Source organism: Triticum dicoccoides, chromosome 1B (genome assembly GCF_002162155.2).
Source record: "Triticum dicoccoides isolate Atlit2015 ecotype Zavitan chromosome 1B, WEW_v2.0, whole genome shotgun sequence".
NCBI lineage: Eukaryota > Viridiplantae > Streptophyta > Magnoliopsida > Poales > Poaceae > Triticum > Triticum dicoccoides.
In genome coordinates this window covers 227,597,008-227,602,233 of record NC_041381.1, presented here as the reverse complement: position 1 = coordinate 227,602,233, position 5,226 = coordinate 227,597,008, and positions in this window count along the sequence as shown.

Genomic DNA, 5,226 nt, shown 5'->3' with positions numbered 1-5,226 from the left:
CCGGTGGACCGCATCAGCGATCTCCCGGGCGTCATCCTTGAGGAGATCATCTCGCTTCTCCCCACCAAGGATTGCTGCTGCACACAAGTCCTCTCAACTAGGTGGCGCCCTCTATGGCGCACCGCGCCCCTCAATCTCGATTGTCGTCAGATATCTATCGTTCCTGAATTTGATCTCATCAGAGCCATCGTCTCTTCTCACCAGCAGGGCCCCGTTCAATGCCTCTGCATCCCGACAAGCTACCTGCTGTCCATACCCGGCAAGGTGGACACTTGGCTGACATCCCCTGAATTCGGAAAACTCCAGCAGTTTCAGTTCTACCATTACCACGAAAGTTTCATACCACGCACATACCAAAAATTCATGCCCACACCACCGTTGTCCATCTCGCGGGTTTTCTCCTCTCTCCACACTACCACCTTCGCCCGGTGCCATCTACCAGACGATCTGGTACAAATTCTTTGACTCCCACTGCTAAAAAAACTGTCGCTTGTGGTGGTTTATCTGTCGGAGGCCTCACTGCACAGCATCATCCACTCCGGTTGCCCTGCCTTGGAGCGCTTGCTGATTGTTTTGGGAATAGAAATCGATATCAGTTGTCTCCAAATAAAGTCGCCTCACCTTAAAAGCATTGGAATTTTTTTTGAAAGGACAACAACTCATCATCGAAGTTGCCCCTTCACTTGAAAGGTTGCTCCTTCATAATTTTTATACACCTTCAGAAATAACTGTCGTTTCTGCGCCCAAAGTGGAGACCTTAGGTGTAATTCGTGACCCGTTTAATAATCACAAGGAGTTGGTGTTTGGCTCCTCACTTTTTCAGCTACCGTATATAATCTACACATTTGTAATCATATGCTGCATTTTTCATGTATGCGCATAAGTTTTATATCATCTTGGAGTACACTTTGGGTACTAATATTATGTTATATGCTCAATGAAGAGTTCGGCCATTGATAGCCTATCAATGCTGCTGGATTCTGTCAAGATCATATATATCAGTATGTATAGTTTTGATCTGGACATAATTATTGTCTTGCTGCTATGCTTTCGATCTCTGGAGAATTTATACATAGAGGTGATGATTTCATGCACATTGAAAGCCCGTATATATTGTACTAGAATTAACTGTTCAGCTGTCGTTCTTTCGACATACTCTTTTTTCAGACCTTAACTGTTTCAATCTTCATGTCTACTTAGGGAGAACCACATGGAGAAAAACATATAACCAATCGTTGGCGTAATAAGCACAAGGATTTTCTCAGTTCTCATGACATTCGTTTGAGGACAATAACAATGGGACGATATGCATCCAACCAGGCAAACAGAAGCTTTGTCACATTCTTCCTGTTGAATGCGAGGTTACTATTGTCCATGAGCCTTAATTTTTACAGCAAGAGATTTCTCACGGAGTAACATGTTGAACAGCAAAAAAAGAAGTTTTAGGTGGACAAATGGGCTTCTAAACGTGCTCGACTTATATTTACAATAAGTTGTAGACATCCTGAAATAATTTTTTTTGCACAGGATGTTGATTTTATGGATCAGACCGATCCATTTGTTTGTGACTGCAAAAAAGAGTGGTTGGGTTAGATGTTACTATCATGTTCAATCTGGGTTTTGTCTAAAAATTTGATGAACAATTAATCCTTGGGCTTTTTGTACTACTTGTATGCTTGACTTGCATGTTGTTGCCCTCGTACTCCCCTCCACCTGCCACTACACTGTCGCATCTTCCATGGTTGTTGTTCGTTCCCGTCCGAGGCCTTGCCGTTGTTCTCCGCCTTGGTTAGCTCGCTGTGCCCGCCGCCGTCTGTCATTGTCAACATGGTCAACAACCAAGAGGAATCAGGAGATGACTGTATGTGGAGAGGCTGACAGTAGGGACCCACCAAGGTCATTGCATTTCGCAAGCAGGTGCCTCGTTATTACAAGCCAAAAAAATACTTCCTCCTAATTGTTTGACAACTAGGTTCCACGCCATTGTCAATGTAGTCAATAAACGAGAAAATTATCCAACGAGCGGATAACACCAGGGACCCAGCAGCTTGCCCAGTTGTTTGTCAGTTTCAGAGACGGAGCTCAACTGCGCGCTGTGCGGGGGCTATGGCCCGTCTAGCCCACGCTTACGCTTTTATTAAGCACATGACGAGCCCAGTTGATATATTTTTTCTTTCTGAAATTGGCTAGCCCAGTTCTTTTTTTGGAGAATACCAAAACCGAGGCCTACTTGCTTTTCTTAGCCCTGCTGGGCTGCAAATCTTTCATGACGAGGAGGGATAAGAAATGGGCTTCCCCCGAAAACGGGCTATAAGTTGTAAGAAATGGGCTGTAAATTTTTAAACCAAAGCCAACTGGTAATTGCATTAAAATATCATTTTCAGGATTTCTCTACTCTCTACTCTTATAAAAACCAAAGCCAACTGGCAATTACATTAAAATATCATCTTTTCTCCCACAAGATAAACTACTCATACAAATGCATCTTCATGTTCCGTGCAACGAACGGGCATCTTGCTAGTTAAGATTCTAAATTTCATTCTTTCTTTTTTTGCGGAGAATTGTTTTTTGAATTTTATTTTGATATAATTTTTTGAAAACTATTTTTAACGTGACTCGAAATTTCGTGATTAAAAGAGTTCAGACCCCACCGAAATATGCAAAATTTCGTTGAATTTTTTAGCAGTGCCCAGAATATATGGTCTGTAATGCTAATAAAAATAATATGGGCTTCAAATATCCTTAAGAATTAGCAAATGGGCTGTAAATTATTGAAAATAATGGCTAATGGGCTGTATGCTGTTTTTCACAGATTTGGAGGCCAACTTCTGGACCTACTAGGTTGACGATGACGCTGTCCTAAATTTTTTTTTGATGCGTACGCAAGGCTTTGTCAACTTAGTCAACACACAGCAGTGACTGTTGGATGTCCATCCAAGGGCCATCGTGCTTCTTTAATCTCTGATCTTCCTGCTCCAGCCGCCCAAACCAGCGCCGGCGGGACTGCCTGCTCCCTCCTCCAGTGGCTGGCTATGCTGCCGCCAGGCCATCCCTCTAACCACCCACACATCCTGCTATTTTCCGGCGACGTCAGCCTCACCCGGCAGCCGACCAGTCAGCGCTCGTTCTCCCCTCAGCATGGGCATTCGCTGCGGTGGCTTCACCGGCTCCGGGTGGTTCTCTTCCTGGGCCTCACCCTCGTCCATCGTGCTTGTGCTCCCGGCACGGTGAGGTCAACATGGTAAACAAACAACAGCCATCGGAAGAGGCTGACAGTAGGGGCCCACACAGGAAAATGCCTCCATATTACGCACAAAATAATGAATCCTCCACCTGATAGCTGGGACCCACCGGAAGGGTCTCTGTATTTCGTGAAAAAAATGTTCCCCCCGCTGTCAGCTCGGACCCACCGGAAATGCCTCCTTGTTACGCACAAAAAAATGAATACTCGCCCTGCTAGCTGGGACTCACCTTGGTGGGAGGCTGACTTGTGGGCCTACTAAGTTTACGGGGACGGAGGGCTTTGTCAACTTAGTCAATATGAACGACTATAGCTCCAGTGACCGTACGATGTCCATCCAACGGCTGTACTGCTTCTTCAACCTCTGGTCTTCGTGCTCCAGCCTACCAAAGCAGCGCCGGTCGTGCCACGTGCTCCTACCTCCCGTGGCCGGCTGTGATGCTGTGGAGGCCTCACCGCCCCCTACTACTCCCACCGCTGGCCAGGCCATCTCTCTACTCCACACCCCTTGTTATTCTGTGGCGACGGCAGCCTCACCCTCGTACTCCTCTTCGCGTGGGCATCCACTGCTGCGTCTTCCCCGGCTCCGCGTCGTACCCTTCCTAGGCCTCGCCGTCGTCCACCGCCGTGGTGCTCTCGGCGCGGCATGGTCAATGTGGTCAACGACTAACTTCCATCGGAAGAGTACTGTGCGTGGAGAGGCTGACAGCTGGGTCCATGGCGGCCGCAAGGAAGTGCCTCCTTATTACGCGCAAAATAATTATTCCTCCACCTGACAGCTAGGACCCACCGGACGGGCCACCGTATTTTGTGAAAAAAAACGTTTCCCCCCTGACTGCTAGGACCCACCAGCTACACCTTCGCACGCAAGGAGGTGCGTCCGGGCAAAAAAACGATTCGCCCCCTGACTGCTGGGACCCACCAGCTACATCTTCGCACGCAAGGAAGTGCGTCCGGGCAAAAAAAACGATTCGCCCCCTAACTGCTGGGACCCACCAGCTACATCTTCGCAGGCAAGGAAGTGCCTGACAGTCGGGACTCACCTGGTCGAAGCGTACGTAGCGTTGTCATTCTGGTAGCGAACGTGTATGTACATATATACTGGTCGATGTAGAGGCGCGCACGTGTCGTAGTAGAGGCGTGTACGTGTCGTAGTAGAGGAGCGCACGTAGCATGTACACGTACGTACAGCGGCCAGGGTGCAAGAAAGAAAATACGGCCACGTATGTGTACATATGGGCGGGGTCTCGAACGCCTACTTGCGCATGCGTACATGGCTGGGTCGGAACGGAGAAACAGCGTCGTCGTCGTGTTCATGGGGAGCCAACCGGCTGGGTCGGAACGGAATGTGTGGTCGTATTCATCGGGAGGGCTTGGACGGAACAGGCAATGGAAGAGAGGCCTGGCGTACCGCAAAATGGAGGAAACGGACATCCTACGTTCGGAACGGGGTCCTATTGATCAGGAGGGGTGTGGCGTACCACAAAATAGAGGAAACGAACCTCCTACGGGCTTAACGGGGGTCTTGTTGATCGGGAGGGGTGTGGCGTACCGCAAAACGGACGAAACGGACCTCCTACGGTCGAAACGGGGGTCCTGTTGATCAGGAGGGGTGTGGCGTACCGCAAAACGGACGAAACGGACCTCCTACGGTCAAAACAGGGGTCCTGTTCGTCGGGAGGGGTGTGGCGTACCGCAAAACGGGACTCCACGGGATACTGATCATCTCCACCGTCGACCTCCTCCAGCCTCCACAGGCTACTGTCGACCTCCTCCAGCCTCCACGGGCTCCTGTTCATCCAGCCTCCACCGCGCGCTACTCCACCGGCTACTGTTCAAGCACCCCTCCACGGGCACCCCTCCATCGTCTACTGTTCATCCAGCCCTCCACACCACGGGGGCTTGTTCAACCACCCCTCCACGGCCACCCCTCCACTGTCTACTGTTCATCCAGCCCTCCACACCACGGGGTCCTGTTCATCCAG